The sequence below is a fragment of the Copadichromis virginalis genome, linkage group LG1 (assembly GCF_057382275.1).
Source record: "Copadichromis virginalis isolate Kocher_CV1m ecotype Utaka linkage group LG1, C_Virginalis_male_GT1.1, whole genome shotgun sequence".
In the NCBI taxonomy this organism is placed as follows: Eukaryota; Metazoa; Chordata; class Actinopteri; order Cichliformes; family Cichlidae; genus Copadichromis; species Copadichromis virginalis.
In genome coordinates this window covers 35,693,660-35,712,078 of record NC_140618.1, presented here as the reverse complement: position 1 = coordinate 35,712,078, position 18,419 = coordinate 35,693,660, and the positions used below count along the sequence as shown (strand labels likewise).

General features: G+C 38.9%; 1 long non-coding RNA gene across 13 annotated transcripts; it reads right to left on the bottom strand.

Annotated features, from left to right (window-relative positions):
* Nucleotides 1-458: 458 nt before the first annotated feature.
* On the bottom strand, nt 459-10,860 carry LOC146719145 (uncharacterized). 13 transcript variants are annotated; one of them, XR_014921022.1, is made up of 9 exons: nt 10,785-10,851; nt 8,448-10,689; nt 8,087-8,195; nt 7,862-7,981; nt 7,558-7,719; nt 3,561-3,674; nt 2,677-2,834; nt 2,192-2,249; nt 459-1,238 (listed from the first exon to the last, which is right to left on the bottom strand). It is a non-coding gene; the product is annotated as an uncharacterized LOC146719145 (long non-coding RNA). The 13 variants fall into 13 exon arrangements; XR_014921023.1 differs by having other exon boundaries at nt 460-1,238; nt 8,448-10,579; nt 10,785-10,860; XR_014921036.1 differs by lacking the exon at nt 10,785-10,851 and adding an exon at nt 3,059-3,367 and having other exon boundaries at nt 460-1,238; nt 8,448-10,761.
* Between the last annotated feature and the right edge of the window lie 7,559 nt (nt 10,861-18,419).

Here is an 18,419-nt window from a genome sequence, read left to right as displayed (position 1 = left end):
TCTATCAAAAGTTACAGCTATTTATATGAAGTTGTACAAAAACGCTTTATTTTGTCAAGACAGTGGGTTTTAGAGTCTTCATCATTAAATCTCTGGTTGCTTCATTTTTCTATCCTATATCAGATATTTTAAAGGTTATCTTAGGTAAAGTTCCATTCTCATGGTGAGGCAAAGTGCTTTATGTGTGTGTGTGCGCGCGTGTCATGAACGGCTATAAAAGGCCTATAATTAAAGAACAAAGCGGGGTTTGAGTTCGAGTTGCGGCAGACTGTCACTACTTGTAAATGGAACGCAGCCTTCCTACGGCGGACAGCTAATAACAGGAATCGGACGCGGTCCAGCCAAGTCCACAGCAACCACCATAGCAACCGCCTAGCATGACCTTAAAAACATATTCTGTCTTCATAACTATCAAAATCGTGAAATGATTTGCAAAGTGTGAAAGTGTTACAGCTGCAGAGAGCTATGGCGGTATCTATGGAAGCTGTTTACATAGCTAATAATATACGATGTAACCATGGAGACAGTCAGTCACTTGAGCTAGCGGTGCATGTTTACTACAGTGAATAAGGTGATTGAGTGCACAGCGTCCACACTCTGCAGGGGGTAAAGACATTACTTCAATATTGTTTTATATTGATATATATTAGCCTTCTGTTGACCATCACCTCAGGTTCACCATTACAGTTTCAGATTACAGATGCACACTGTCTAAACACATTCAAAAACTCATGTCTCAGAAATAAGCACAGCTGTTCATGTTTGTCATTAGAGTTTTATTTGTAAGAAAATTATGAACTTCATATTGTGCATTAAATAAAAGAACATTTCACAACTCTGAGTCAACAGAAACAGGTAACAGAAATGTCTCTAATGTGTACAGTGTAGTGTAAGCATTAAAAGATCATAAAGGAAAAACTAACATTTATGTGAAACTAATTGTAATAAAAAATGAGCAGGTGCTTTATAGATTTAAAAGAAAGAATCTGAAAACAACACTTTTTTGGTCTAAGTGATCAAAGTAGAAAACAGAACTGATGTTCAAGAACAAACCGTAGCTGCACTAATATTACACATCTCGATCGTTGTACTGAACAGACATTGTTGCTTTTAAAACCACATGCAGTGTGTGACCATGACTGTTCACTGAGACCATGAACGCCACTTCGCTGAAGCATTCTTCTTCTTCTTCTTGCCATTAAATTGGAAGCAGAAGCAGCACGAGCTGATTTGATCTACTGAAAGGAAAAAGCAGAACATCTGAGTTGAAACCAGTCAGCTGAAATCATTAAGACAGGAACAAATTCAATGCAGTGTCTCAAGTGGCTTAGCCTGTTACAACTGTTGATACAAGCTAAATACGGTTAACACACAGTGTCAGGGAGCTCCAGTGTGGGAACTAGTGGCTTTAGGTTTGTAGTCATTTAACTTTCATCCATTCATTCATTTAATTCAGGAGGAAGAAATGCCAGGTTGGTGCAGGCTGGTTACATGCATTTGGTCCCATGCTGTCTTTAATTAAATGACTTGGTTCATTTTATGGCTGGGCTGTATGTGGGGTTATATCATGTTATTTGGGCAGGAGTACCTGTCCCCTGTTAGACTTAGAAAGTTTCTCCATAAGTAGAGTTTCTAACTCTTCTAGCACATCTGTGGCTGACAGCTTTTTGGTGGCTCTTTTTACCCCACACTGGTTGTGAGTGTGTAAATAGCCCCACTAGTTATTTTGGGTTGCAGTTAACTAGGGAGGAAGGGGTGGGTATGCCATGATTAGGTGAATAACAATTATATATGATACATAAATTTCACAATGCATGCATATATCTCTATCAATTAAACCTGGCCTGAGGGCTGCCATTTTTTACATTCAGTTATTTCTCTTAGAAATGTTGGAACTAAATAATGAATGTGTTACAGTTAAAGTGAAACACTGGTCAGTGTAAATGGCTCATTGGGACACAGAAACCTTTAAATTAAACCTGATATCTAGTGTCAAACAATATCAAAGCTGTAAAAGATGTTTACATTCAGAATTTATAAAACTATGATTGTAAATAAATTCAAACAAGTGAGCTTTTCTCTTTGTGCTGAATATCAACACTGTGGTTTCTTAGACTGTAAGCTTTACTTTAGTGCAACCAGTTGCAGAAGCTGCCACTCCAAATGTCTTTTGATAACAAGAAAAAAATACCTTTTCAGTACATGGCCTGAAGTTCTTCTCCGAAATCTTCTGCAATCGGCTTTGTCTGCTGGTTTGAAGACAATAAACCATAAAAAAGATGATTTAGTCACTTTGTCTGCGTCATGCAGCTCGAATGTGTCGTGTAACAATGTTGAATAGCCGTCGTTATCCCTCTGCTGCGTCAGTAGGATTGTACTGTACAGCATCTCATTGATATGTGAGGAATGCTAATGTAACACGATAACAGACTTACATCATTAAAATATAAAGTGCAGGAGATATTTAGATATTTTTTATATTTATATTACATTTTATAGCTGACGGATATTACTAAATAGATAGAATTTACTAAATAGCTGGATGAACATGAAAAATATGTCTATAATAACAAATGACCATGAGAGCCAGTAGAATTAATTCAGCTGGACACTCAAAAGACGTCCTTAAATGCTCTTTAAGTGGCAGAACAGATGAACAAACAGTTAATCGCTTACTTGAGATGAAATCTGCTCAGCTACTTTGAAAACAGTTTCTAACTGGTTCCTCCTTTAACAGGATGACTGCTCAGGGGTAAGGCCATCATGCAATCCAGCAACCTTTATGGTTCTGCTTTGATTCACCAGGAACTATTAGGGAAACCTTCCAGCGCCTCCTGTGAAAGACACAGGCATAAACACACAAACATTTATTAACATGTTCCACAGTGTTCCAGTTTGATTTTCTTATCCTGTGGACAACAACGTACATGGATGCAGGTTTATTGTTAACTTTTGTAAGGTTTATTTAATGAACATATCCAGCTGCAGCTCCACTGTGATCCTGAACTGGATAAGCACTTAAGAAAATGTGTCAATAAATGGACAAACATCAACTTACTATATTTATCCAAACAGACGGGACCAATAATGCTTCGCTGAGTTAGAGACTTTAACAGACTCTTCTATGTAAGAATGTCTCGTGCTGATATACCTGCAAACTTGACAACAAAGGTTTTTCAGACTACATGTAGCTGTCCTCTATGTCAGCTAACACATTTACATTTATGTCACACTTATTTCTGCTTTCCCATTTTATAATTATTACTTACATTTTGATTAGATACCTTGAGTTTGTAAATGATCAGATTACATAATTGGAATACAATGTATCCAATTCAGGGTTGCGGGAGGATGAAGCCTATCCCAGCTGATACAGGACAAAGACAGGCTGCCAGTTTATTGCAGGGCTAATACAATATGTGTAACAGAAAATCCACTTAAATGTTTGATATTTCTTATAATAATCATAATTATGACTATTATTTAAAGGTTTCTTCATAAATACATTTTGATTTTTTATAACCCCTAAAATATAAACCTGAGCTGTTTCAGATTCTGACCTCTGACCTCAGTGACCTGGCTGTGTCCTCACTGCAGCTCCCTCTTGGAAGTACGTCTGCTTCTTGTCTTCCCCCAGTGTTGACCGCCTGATATCAAGATATCACGTACTGTAACTGAGGAACAAAAAAGGACAAACACTTGCCTTCATTTAAAAGTACATTCATACAGAGATAATCTATGGAAACACACTAGTTCACAGTTTGGGAGGAACCAGTTCCTGTGAAACATTTCTGTATATGAACATCATGTGGAGAATGAATGAAATGAGTTCTTCAGGTGACTCAGCAGTCCCACACTGACAAATGAAATCTAGTTAAACTATTAAGCATATTTGCTCTTCTGAAATCTGTGTTAAACAACAACAAACATAAATTAGTAACAAAAACTACAGCTGAGTATAGGCTTTACAAACCACCAGCAGCCATAATGCTAAATTTTAATCTTCAAATGTTTCTGAGCTGTCTTCAACCTGCTTTTAGCACATTAAAGTCTCAATAAATAAAGTCAATGCAGACTCAATCCTAAATGTTCAGCACACAGAGACACAGAGGTACTGTTTAAAGTTTAGTGTTAACTTGAGTCACTGATCATTCACAGTATTACAGAGTCTGGCAGTCTTTGCATGATGTCCACGTCACTGTAAGTTTCTAGCTGACTCTCAGGTGTGCCAGCAGGAAAGAGTAATAATAACCTGCATCCTGAGGTTTGTCATGCAGGATTAAAGGAGCCAAGCTTTGTTCACACAGCTAGGATTGTATTTTACACTGACCCTGGGTCAGTATCAACTTCAAGAAGACAGCTGTAACTGTTGATAGAAGAATCACACACACATATTTATGGCTTTGCCTTATAGAATTCAGCATCTCAGTGCTCAGGAAATAGGTTTTGCAGCTGTTTGAGCTAAGATTTTCAAGTTATTCACAAATTAAAACCTATACTTTGTGTCGGGCAAGAACTAAATTCAAATGCATGTAACAGTGAGAAACGCACTGTCTTGGCGAAGTAAAGCGTTTCTCATCAACTTCATAGAGCTTGCTGTAACTTTTGATAGAAGACTCAGACAAAGATATTCATGGCTTTATCTTATAGACTTCAATATCCCCCCAATGTGTGTGTGAGTCTTCTCTCAAAATTTACAGCTGTCTTTATGAAGTTTATGGAAAAACGCTTTATTTCACCACGTTAGTGCGTTTCTCGCTATTACATGTATTTGAATGGAGAACTCGACCGACACAAAGTATAGGTTTTCAATTTGTGAATAACTTGAAAATCTTAGCTCAAACAGCTGCAAAACCTATTTCCTCAGCACGGAGATGCTGAATTCTATAAGGCAAAGCCATAAATATGTGTGTGTGTGAGTCCTCTATCAAAAGTTACAGCTGTCTTCATGAAGTTGATACTGACCCAGGGTCAGTGTAAAATACAAGTTATTCACATAATGAAAACTTATACTTTGTTTCGTGCAAGAACTCCATTCAAATGCATGTAATAGTCAGAAACGCACTGTCTCGGCGAAATGAAGCCTTTTTGTACAACTTCATGAAGTTAGCTGTAACTTTTGATAAAAGGCTCAAAGCAGAGGGATAACGACGGCTATTCAACATTGTTACACGACACATTCGAGCTGCATGACGCAGACAAAGTGACTAAATCATCTTTTTTGTGGTTTATTGTCTTCAAACCAGCAGACAAAGCCGATTGCAGAAGATTTCGGAGAAGAACTTCAGGCCGTGTACTGAAAAGGTATTTTTTTCTTGTTATCAAAAGACATTTGGAGTGGCAGCTTCTGCAACTGGTTGCACTAAAGTAAAGCTTACAGTCTAAGAAACCACAGTGTTGATATTCAGCACAAAGAGAAAAGCTCACTTGTTTGAATTTATTTACAATCATAGTTTTATAAATTCTGAATGTAAACATCTTTTACAGCTTTGATATTGTTTGACACTAGATATCAGGTTTAATTTAAAGGTTTCTGTGTCCCAATGAGCCATTTACACTGACCAGTGTTTCACTTTAACTGTAACACATTCATTATTTAGTTCCAACATTTCTAAGAGAAATAACTGAATGTAAAAAATGGCAGCCCTCAGGCCAGGTTTAATTGATAGAGATATATGCATGCATTGTGAAATTTATGTATCACATATAATTGTTATTCACCTAATCATGGCATACCCACCCCTTCCTCCCTAGTTAACTGCAACCCAAAATAACTAGTGGGGCTATTTACACACTCACAACCAGTGTGGGGTAAAAAGAGCCACCAAAAAGCTGTCAGCCACAGATGTGCTAGAAGAGTTAGAAACTCTACTTATGGAGAAACTTTCTAAGTCTAACAGGGGACAGGTACTCCTGCCCAAATAACATGATATAACCCCACATAAAGCCCAGCCATAAAATGAACCAAGTCATTTAATTAAAGACAGCATGGGACCAAATGCATGTAACCAGCCTGCACCAACCTGGCATTTCTTCCTCCTGAATTAAATGAATGAATGGATGAAAGTTAAATGACTACAAACCTAAAGCCACTAGTTCCCACACTGGAGCTCCCTGACACTGTGTGTTAACCGTATTTAGCTTGTATCAACAGTTGTAACAGGCTAAGCCACTTGAGACACTGCATTGAATTTGTTCCTGTCTTAATGATTTCAGCTGACTGGTTTCAACTCAGATGTTCTGCTTTTTCCTTTCAGTAGATCAAATCAGCTCGTGCTGCTTCTGCTTCCAATTTAATGGCAAGAAGAAGAAGAAGAATGCTTCAGCGAAGTGGCGTTCATGGTCTCAGTGAACAGTCATGGTCACACACTGCATGTGGTTTTAAAAGCAACAATGTCTGTTCAGTACAACGATCGAGATGTGTAATATTAGTGCAGCTACGGTTTGTTCTTGAACATCAGTTCTGTTTTCTACTTTGATCACTTAGACCAAAAAAGTGTTGTTTTCAGATTCTTTCTTTTAAATCTATAAAGCACCTGCTCATTTTTTATTACAATTAGTTTCACATAAATGTTAGTTTTTCCTTTATGATCTTTTAATGCTTACACTACACTGTACACATTAGAGACATTTCTGTTACCTGTTTCTGTTGACTCAGAGTTGTGAAATGTTCTTTTATTTAATGCACAATATGAAGTTCATAATTTTCTTACAAATAAAACTCTAATGACAAACATGAACAGCTGTGCTTATTTCTGAGACATGAGTTTTTGAATGTGTTTAGACAGTGTGCATCTGTAATCTGAAACTGTAATGGTGAACCTGAGGTGATGGTCAACAGAAGGCTAATATATATCAATATAAAACAATATTGAAGTAATGTCTTTACCCCCTGCAGAGTGTGGACGCTGTGCACTCAATCACCTTATTCACTGTAGTAAACATGCACCGCTAGCTCAAGTGACTGACTGTCTCCATGGTTACATCGTATATTATTAGCTATGTAAACAGCTTCCATAGATACCGCCATAGCTCTCTGCAGCTGTAACACTTTCACACTTTGCAAATCATTTCACGATTTTGATAGTTATGAAGACAGAATATGTTTTTAAGGTCATGCTAGGCGGTTGCTATGGTGGTTGCTGTGGACTTGGCTGGACCGCGTCCGATTCCTGTTATTAGCTGTCCGCCGTAGGAAGGCTGCGTTCCATTTACAAGTAGTGACAGTCTGCCGCAACTCGAACTCAAACCCCGCTTTGTTCTTTAATTATAGGCCTTTTATAGCCGTTCATGACACGCGCACACACACACACATAAAGCACTTTGCCTCACCATGAGAATGGAACTTTACCTAAGCTAACCTTTAAAATATCTGATATAGGATAGAAAAAATGAAGCAACCAGAGATTTAATGATGAAGACTCTGGGTTCTGTAGTGACCTGAATGACTCTTTGCATACAATTTATTGAAGAGGACTTTAGAATGCACTTTACATTTAGACTGTTGCTGTTTAATTTTTTACATTGTTGCGGTGTTATGTCATGAATAAAGTTCACCTGCTGGGGGTTTGATGGATCAGATCATCATAATCAATGGGTCCTGAGGTGGGCGGGACTGTCTCTGGTGATGTCACCATGAAGGAACAGCATCTGGCACGTGTTGCTGAAACATCCCAGTACACTGGTGTAGTTTCCTCTCCAGCTGTTTGACATTTGACACTTCAACATTAAGGGGAAGAAGAAGAAACAGTGTTAGGTCAGGTGACCACATGGTTTCTAAAGTAACTGACAGGAAGTAACCAGGCCGTTAGAAATGGATGGCATGTGTTTAGAGTTACTGGAGTTGGGTAACTCTACTTACCAAAAGCAGAAGCACACAGATGAAGGATCAGATGCTGAATGTTGCAGGAACATGCTCGTGCGGTGGTCATTCAGTGCTGCTCCGGCAGGTTAGACAGTCCAAGACTGATATACTGCCCATCTGAGAGTTTGAAAACACACATGCAAAGATTTATTTTGTATTACAGTCAAAGTTGGATGTTCATTTTTGTCCTTTAAAAATGTTTGTGTATTTGAAAGCGCTAACATTTAAGGATGACTTGGATCGTCTCCTTTAAAGGGGAGACAAGTGTATCCACTGATCCACGTCACTTTACCTGGATGATGACTCCTCTCCCCCTCACTCAGAAACGCTCCTAATATAACCAAGCAAATAAATAATATTGAAGATTTACTTACATCATTACAAAAACAGGAAAAACATCTCCCTTTGATTCTATTTCTCCATTCCTGCTGAACATCAGGCAACAAATATCTCAATAAATCACAGTAAAATGTAAAGCACATGTTTTCTCTGCTTTGTCTAACCTCTGCAGAGCCTCTGTCAAGAAAAACATATCTGTAAGCATAAAACAAATATACATTTCATAACACGTCACTGGACAAACCTCGGTCAGTTGATTTCCTCTGTGCAGTGCAGACGAACATCAGTCAGCAAGTCAAGGTGGTGAGATGGACTGGTGTCCTTTGTGACTCTGCTGGTTCTTCTGAGGAAATACCACCGTCTCTCCACACCGTCACCATCTGTGAGCACAAACTGCTGCTCTGCTCTGCCAGCATGTAGGAAATCACATATCACACACACAGGGGTGAAGAAACATTAGAACTCAACTTTGGATACTTTAGATCTAAACAGATCAAAGTAGCTCTTAGCTTCAACAATCAGTGAACAGACAAACAATGATACCATACTGATTCTGTATGAATACAATATGGTATTTTCAATACAGGTGTCAAATTAATTTACTAAAACTAATACAGATATATGTATCTTTTTTTTTTTTGATAAATTCATTTGCTAAATTATAAGAATATATATTTTTTCATTTAACAATTGCAACTGAAAGAAATTAAATATTGAACAAAAATATATTGTCACATTCTGAGCATGCTCAGCATGCTGACAGACTTGAAGTTGCTACAGATTTTAAGAAGTGATAATTATAGGGAAAAAACTTCTCTTTTTCATCCGTTTAATCAAACATTTGATGCCTTAGATGTCTCAGTCCTATAGCATTCTGCAACTACAACTAAGCTGAAGCTTGGATTTGGCTGCAGGTGCCCTGTACATCCTTCTCAACATGTGGGTACCATTTAATCACACTTCTTCCTGAGCTTTGCTTCGTCACAAGACCAAAGGTGGCATCCCGTGTCACGGTCATATCATCATCCAGAAGAAACATTTGAAGAAACATCATGGAGAAGAAACATTTACGCGCCTCCCGGTTTTGTTTTCTGATCCTGCAAAAAGACTGAGGACAACAAAGCCCAGAGAACACGAGATACACAACATCCAACATTCAGACTCAACAGCCTCCATAAATGAAGAGCACCAGGTTGGTTCAGTTATAGTAGATGTCATGGAATTTTTTAAATAAAGTCTGCAACACAGAAAGAGCTGTGATCATGCTATTTATTACTGTGCACAGGAGAGCAAACACACATCAAACATCACAGTTCAGTCATGTCAGCTCTGCCACTTCACGTGTCTCGCTATGAAACCTAACGGATCAATGGTTATGCTGTTTTGTGCCCTTGACGTTATCAGCACCTGTAAAGGGAGTTGTTTTCTCAAACTGCTGAAGTAAGTTCATCTAGTTTTAGAAACTTTCATTGAACAGTCTATAACAGTGTCACAACTAAGCATATGCATAAGCACTTAAATGAGAATAACATAAAATTTCTATTACAGGAGCTAGAGCCTGTCCCAGTAGTCATAAGTAGAGCACACCTGGACAGGTCACCAGTCTGTCAGAGGACTAACACAGATGCAGCCTGACTAAATCCTAAATGTTCAGCACACAGAGACACAGAGGTACCGTTTAAAGTTTAGTGTTAACTTGAGTCAGAGTCTGGCAGTCTTTGCATGATGTCCACGTCACTGTAAGTTTCTAGCTGACTCTCAGGTGTGACAGGTGTGCCAGCAGGAAAGAGTAATAATAGCCTGCATCCTGAGGTTTTTCATGCAGGATTAAAGGAGCCAGGCTTTGTTCACACAGCTAGGATTGTATTTTACACTGACCCTGGGTCAGTATAAGTATCATACAGTTTAAACGAAGCACTGAAACTTGCACATATTTATTACAGATGCACTGAAGCTAATCGAGATATTTGCTGTCAGTCTGTGGCTGCGATTAAACACTTTACTGGAAACTTTATTAACTAGTAACTTCGTCAGTCATGACAGAAGCTAATATTTCTGTGCTAACATCGTTTAAACAGTAACAGCTTTATTCCAATATAAGCTAACGTTTACACCGTAACTTTAAGCTAGCACCATAAAGACGGTAAAACACGTAATAACATCTACAAATGCATCTTAAAGCTGTTATATTAGCACTCGGTGTATTACTAACATAACCACATTAACATTATTGACACTCGCTGGTCTGACTTTTAATAGTCATTCTATAAATGCTGTCCGTTTAAACGGTCTTACCTGTACACACTGCTGTATCCACCGGATTGCAGCCAGAGTGGATTCTGGAGTCTTCCCACGCTCCTGTTAGTGATCCTCCATCTGGATGGATGATAACAACCTTCTGAACAATCTAGCAGGAGATGGTCCATATCTAGGGGATATGGACTGATAACAGCCGAAGCGGGTGAATAAAGTCACCCAGTCGCTAGCTGTGCGATTACCCAGCATACACCAGCACAATATTAGGCACAGCACCACCATAGACATTTTCAGTGGTTTTGAATGCAGGACATAGTTATCTTACCTTGTAAAATGCATGACAATAAAACAGCTAACCACCATAAAATGGTATTGTGTATGTATGTATGTGCATGTGCATGTGTGTGTGTGAGAGAGAGAGAGAGAGAGAGAGAGAGAGAGAAAGAGAGAGAGAGGGGGGGGGGGGGGAGAGATCAAAGGCGTGCGCTTATGTTTTTTCTTGATCAAGAGTGTGCCTCCTCTCTCTTATTGGATGTATGGTATAGCATGTTTATTCAGGTGCACCTTTGAAGTCTATGAGAATACTTTGCAGCCTGGTCTGAGTGGTCATTTCTGCACAGACACAATGAAGCGTGCACTCAGTTTAGAGGAGGCTGTTGCTGCAGTTTTGCACTCTCCACAAGCAGTGGAGATACTTCTGACAGCGAAGAAGAATTTTTGCCAGGCACCGAGGAGCTTTGCAGCTCATGTGCGGAGGAGGAGAAGGAGAAGGAGGAAGAAGAGCAGGAGGAAGAGACAAGACTGGAGGATGGCCAGTGGAGATCTAAAAATGGAGAAATCATGTGGCAACCCACACACGAAGAGGTCCTGCCATTTTTTCCTCCCCCCATTTTAACCCCAGGACCAACCCATTATGCAATTCGTATAGGATCAGCAGCCCTGTGAGCACTTTCCATCTTTTTTTTGCAGAGGACATTATGCAGCTAATCCTGCATTTCACCAACCTGCAGGGGCAACAGGTCAGTAAAAGACTGGAAGGACATAGATGAGGAGTTGCAGGCTTACATGGGGCTTGTGATGCTGGCTGGCCTGTACAGGTCTCAACATGAAACGACAACAAGCCTGTGAAATGGGGAGACAGGGCTCTTCTGTTTCATGCTACCATGTCAAAAAAAAAAAAAAGATTTGAGCAAATTAATCGGGCAGTAAGATTCGATGATCGTCTCTCCCGTCCAGGTCGCTACAGGGGGGGGGGGGGGGGGGGGGCAAGGCTGTGGTTTCCTACATCCCCAAGCAAAGAAAAAAGGTTGTCTTATTGAGCACCAGGCACCGTGAGCTACAAGTCCAGGACTCTGGGAAGAGAAAGCCCCACATCATCCTGGATTATAACAAATGCAAAGGGACTGTGGATCATTTGGACCAGGTAAGCACAATTATAAGTAATTTATTTGCCAAATTGTTTACCGTTTCTCATTGTTATAACTGATAAAGTCAGATAATGTGATTATAATAGTTTTGATATGAGATGATAGTTTTAGACTATGATAGTTTTGATAGTTACAGTAAGGAGGGGGGGGGGGGGGGGGGGGTCCAGTTTGACGCCCACAGGCAGGAAGAATCTCTTGCTTATGGCTGTATAAATCTGTTCATGTCACCTGATCATTTCTTTTTGTTTTGCAGGTTTGTGGCAACTACTCCTGCCGTAGAAGGACACGTAGGTGGCCCATGTGTCTGTTCTACCACATGATTGAGGTAAGCTGCTATAATGCTTTCATTCAAGACGGCTGTAACTTTTGATAGAAGACGCATATAAACATATTTATGGCTTTATCTTATAAAGTTCGATATCCCCGTGTTGAGCAAACAGGTTTTTCAGCTGTTTGATCTAAGATTTTCAAGTTATTCACAAAATGAATACCTATACTTTGTTTCGTGCGACAACTCCATTCAAATGCATGTAATAGTCAGAAACGCACTGTCTTGGCGAAATAAAGCGTTTACAACTTCATGAAGACAGCTCTAACTTTTGATAGGAGACTCAGATATGCGTATTTATGGCTTTATCTTATCGAATTCAATATCCCCGTGTTGAGCAAACAGTTTTAAAGCTATGTGAGTTAAGATTTTCAAGTTATTCACAAGATGTAAACCTATACTTTGTTTCGTGCGAGAACTCCATTCAAATGCATGTAATAGTCAGAAACGCACGGTCTCGGCGAAATAAAGTGTTTTTGTACAGCTTCATGAAGTTACCTGTAACTTTTGATAGAAGGCTCAGACAAACATGTTTATGGCTTTGCCTTATACAATTCAGCATCTCCGTGCTGGGGAAACAGGTTTTGCAGCTGTTTGAGCCAAGAGCTTCCAGTTATTGAAAAAAATGAAAATGAAAGCCTATACTTTGTTTCGTGCGAGAACTCCATTCAAATGCATGTAAAAGTCAGAAACGCACTGTCTCGGCGAAATAAAGGGTTTACAACTTCATGAAGACAGCTGTAACTTTTGATAGGAAACTCAGATATACGTATTTATGGCTTTATCTTATAGAATTCAATATCCCCGTTGAGCAAACAGTTTAAAGCTATGTGAGCTAAGATTTTTAAGTTATTCACAAAATAAAAAGCTATACTTTGTTTCGTGTGAGAACTCCATTTATGTTACGCCCCTAATCTAGGCGTGTAGGGACGCACATAAGGTTGGAGGAGAGAGATACAAATCCCCGCCCTGGTTCCCAAGCCAAACATCCAAACCAGTTGTGAGTAAAAAAAGGTGATTTTATTTAAGGACAAGAAGCATAGCTCCAAGGTGAGCCCAGGCCAAAATAATAAACAAAACCAACTAAGACCCACCAGAAAAGACTAACTAAACCCTAGGAAAGAAAAAGAACAAACAAATGACAGAGCTAACCCTCGCTCCCTGACCAAGAAAACAGGAGAAAACTATTCCAAAAGAAAAGGCAGCTCACCCCTTCCGCTTCAGCCCACGAGTGCCTAAGCTCTCAGCTAATGCACTAGGAGCGGCTTTTACAATTCACCCTCACACAAATACACAAGATAAGCACAGGCTAGGAAAACCATGGTCAGGACCGCGACGGCTGTCAGGCTACTCGCTCGTTGCACACACTCTCTCCCTCTCTCCCCTCTGGAGCTGTCAGAGCGGCTTTTTGAACGTGGTCACCTGTTCCATGGTCCAATCAGCTGCTCACTACTCTTCATTAGGGGAGGGACCTGTAAAGTGTCTTAAACACAGTAAAGAGACACATGTCTGGCATGTAATAGTCAGAAACGCACTATCTTTGCAAAATAAAGCCTTTTTGTACAACTTCATGAAGTTAGCTGTAACTTTTGATAGAAGATTCAGATTTACGTAGTTATGGCTTTATCTTATAATATTCAGTATCCCTGTGTTGAGCAAACAGGTTTGAGCTAAGATTTTCGAGTTATTCACATAATGAAAACCTATACTTTGTTTCGTGCAAGAACTGCATTCAAATGCATGCAACAGTGAGAAACGCACTGTCTTGGCGAAAGAAAGCGTTTTTGTACAACTTCATATAAATAGCTGTAACTTTTGATAGAAGACTCAGACAAACATTTATCTTATAGAACTCAAGGTCCCCGTGCTGGGAAAACAGGTTTTGCAGCTGTTTGAGCTAAGATGTCCAAGTTATACACATAATGAAAACCTATACTTTGTTTCGGTCGAGTTCCCCATTCAAATGCATGTAACAGTGAGAAACGCACTGTCTTGGCGAAAGAAAGCGTTTTTGTACAACTTCATATAAATAGCTGTAACTTTTGATAGAAGACTCGGATACACATGTTTATGGCTTTATCTTATAGAACTCAAGGTCCCTGTGCAGGGAAAACAGGTTTTGCAGCTGTTTGAGCTAAGATTTTCAAGTTATACACATAATGAAAACCTATACTTTGTTTCGGTGAGTTCCCCATTCAAATGCATGTAACAGTGAGAAACGCACTGTCTTGGCGAAATAAAGCGTTTTTGTACAACTTCATATAAATAGCTGTAACTTTTGATAGAAGAGTCGGATACACATGTTTATGGATTTATCTTATAGAACTCAAGGTCCCCGTGCTGGGCAAACAGAACAGGTTTTGCAGCCGTTTGAGCTAAAATTTTAAAATTATTCACATAATGAAAACCTATACTTTGTTTCAGGCGAGTTCCCCATTCAAATGCATGTAACAGTGAGAAACACACTGTCTTGGCGAAATAAAGCGTTTTTGAACAACTTCATATAAATCGCTGTAACTTTTGATAGAGGACTCAGAAACACATGTTTATGGCTTTATCTTATAGAACTCAATATCCCCGTGCTGGGCAAACAGGTTTTGCAGCCGTTTGAGCTAAAATTTTAAAATTATTCACATAATGAAAACCTATACTTTGTTTCAGGCGAGTTCCCCATTCAAATGCATGTAACAGTGAGAAACGCACTGTCTTGGCGAAAGAAAGCGTTTTTGTACAGCTTCATATAAATAGCTGTAACTTTTGATAGAAGACTCGGATACACATGTTTATGGCTTTATCTTATAGAACTCAAGGTCCCCGTGCTGGGAAAACAGGTTTTGTAGCTGTTTGAGCTAAGATTTCCAAGTTATTCACATAATGAAAACTTATACTTTGTTTCGGTCGAGTTCCCCATTCAAATGCATGTAACAGTGAGAAACGCACTGTCTTGGCGAAAGAAAGCGTTTTTGTACAACTTCATATAAATCGCTGTAACTTTTGATAGAAGACTCGGATACACATGTTTATGGCTTTATCTTATAGAACTCAAGGTCCCCGTGCTGGGAAAACAGGTTTTGCAGCTGTTTGAGCTAAGATTTCCAAGTTATACACATAATGAAAACCTATACTTTGTTTCGGTCGAGTTCCCCATTCAAATGCATGTAACAGTGAGAAACGCACTGTCTTGGTGAAAGAAAGCGTTTTTGTACAACTTCATATAAATAGCTGTAACTTTTGATAGAAGACTCAGACAAACATGTTTATGGCTTTATCTTATAGAACTCAAGGTCCCCGTGCTGGGAAAACAGGATTTGCAGCTGTTTGAGCTAAGATTTTCAAGTTATACACATAATGAAAACCTATACTTTGTTTCGGTCGAGTTCCCCATTCAAATGCATGTAACAGTGAGAAACGCACTGTCTTGGTGAAAGAAAGCGTTTTTGTACAACTTCATATAAATAGCTGTAACTTTTGATAGAAGACTCAGACAAACATGTTTATGGCTCTATCTTATAGAACTCAAGGTCCCCGTGCTGGGAAAACAGGTTTTGCAACTGTTTGAGCTAAGATTTCCAAGTTATACACATAATGAAAACCTATACTTTGTTTCGGTCGAGTTCCCCATTCAAATGCATGTAACAGTGAGAAACGCACTGTCTTGGCGAAAGAAAGCGTTTTTGTACAACTTCATATAAATAGCTGTAACTTTTGATAGAAGAATCAGACAAACATGTTTATGGCTTTATCTTATAGAACTCAAGGTCCCCGTGCTGGGAAAACAGGTTTTGCAGCTGTTTGAGCTAAGATGTCCAAGTTATACACATAATGAAAACCTATACTTTGTTTCGGTGAGTTCCCCATTCAAATGCATGTAACAGTGAGAAACGCACTGTCTTGGCGAAAGAAAGCGTTTTTGTACAACTTCATATAAATAGCTGTAACTTTTGATAGAAGACTCGGATACACATGTTTATGGCTTTATCTTATAGAACTCAAGGTCCCAGTGCTGGGAAAACAGGTTTTGTAGCTGTTTGAGCTAAGATGTCCAAGTTATACACATAATGAAAACCTATACTTTGTTTCGGTGAGTTCCCCATTCAAATGCATGTAACAGTGAGAAACGCACTGTCTTGGCGAAATAAAGCGTTTTTGTACAACTTCATATAAATAGCTGTAACTTTTGATAGAAGAGTCGGATACACATGTTTATGGCTTTATCTTATAGAACTCAAGGTCCCCGTGCTGGGAAAACAGGTTTTGCAGCTGTATGAGCTAAGATTTCCAAGTTATACACATAATGAAAACCTATACTTTGTTTCGGTCGAGTTCCCCATTCAAATGCATGTAACAGTGAGAAACGCACTGTCTTGGCGAAAGAAAGCGTTTTTGTACAACTTCATATAAATAGCTGTAACTTTTGATAGAAGACTCGGATACACATGTTTATGGCTTTATCTTATAGAACTCAAGGTCCCCGTGCTGGGAAAACAGAACAGGTTTTGCAGCTGTTTGAGCTAAGATTTCCAAGTTATACACATAATGAAAACCTATACTTTGTTTCGGTCGAGTTCCCCATTCAAATGCATGTAACAGTGAGAAACGCACTGTCTTGGCGAAAGAAAGCGTTTTTGTACAACTTCATATAAATAGCTGTAACTTTTGATAGAAGACTCAGACAAACATGTTTATGGGTTTATCTTATAGAATTCAAGGTCCCCGTGCTGGGAAAACAGGTTTTGCAGCTGTTTGAGCAAAGATTTCCAAGTTATACACATAATGAAAACCTATACTTTGTTTCGGTCGAGTTCCCCATTCAAATGCATGCAACAGTGAGAAACGCACTGTCTTGGCGAAAGAAAGCGTTTTTGTACAACTTCATATAAATAGCTGTAACTTTTGATAGAAGACTCAGACAAACATTTATCTTATAGAACTCAAGGTCCCCGTGCTGGGAAAACAGGTTTTGCAGCTGTTTGAGCTAAGATTTCGAAGTTATACACATAATGAAAACCTATACTTTGTTTCGGTCGAGTTCCCCATTCAAATGCATGTAACAGTGAGAAACGCACTGTCTTGGCGAAAGAAAGCGTTTTTGTACAACTTCATATAAATAGCTGTAACTTTTGATAGAAGACTCGGATACACATGTTTATGGCTTTATCTTATAGAACTCAAGGTCCCCGTGCTGGGAAAACAGGTTTTGCAGCTGTTTGAGCTAAGGTTTTCAAGTTATACACATAATAAAAACCTATACTTTGTTTCGGTGAGTTCCCCATTCAAATGCATGTAACAGTGAGAAACGCACTGTCTTGGCGAAATAAAGCGTTTTTGTACAACTTCATATAAATAGCTGTAACTTTTGATAGAAGAGTCGGATACACATGTTTATGGATTTATCTTATAGAACTCAAGGTCCCCGTGCTGGGAAAACAGGTTTTGCAGCTGTTTGAGCTAAGATTTCCAAGTTATACACATAATGAAAACCTATACTTTGTTTCGGTCGAGTTCCCCATTCAAATGCATGTAACAGTGAGAAACGCACTGTCTTGGCGAAAGAAAGCGTTTTTGTACAACTTCATATAAATAGCTGTAACTTTTGATAGAAGACTCAGACAAACATGTTTATGGATTTATCTTATAGAACTCAAGGTCCCCGTGCTGGGAAAACAGGTTTTGCAGCTGTTTGAGCTAAGATTTCCAAGTTATACACATAATGAAAACCTATACTTTGTTTCGGTCGAGTTCCCCATTCAAATGCATGCAACAGTGAGAAACGCACTGTCTTGGCGAAATAAAGCGTTTTTGTACAACTTCATATAAATAGCTGTAACTTTTGATAGAAGACTCAGACAAACATGTTTATGGCTTTATCTTATAGAACTCAAGGTCCCCGTGCTGGGAAAACAGGTTTTGTAGCTGTTTGAGCTAAGATTTCCAAGTTATACACATAATGAAAACCTATACTTTGTTTCGGTCGAGTTCCCCATTCAAATGCATGTAACAGTGAGAAACGCACTGTCTTGGCGAAAGAAAGCGTTTTTGTACAACTTCATATAAATAGCTGTAACTTTTGATAGAAGACTCGGATACACATGTTTATGGCTTTATCTTATAGAACTCAAGGTCCCCGTGCTGGGAAAACAGGTTTTGTAGCTGTTTGAGCTAAGATTTCCAAGTTATTCACATAATGAAAACTTATACTTTGTTT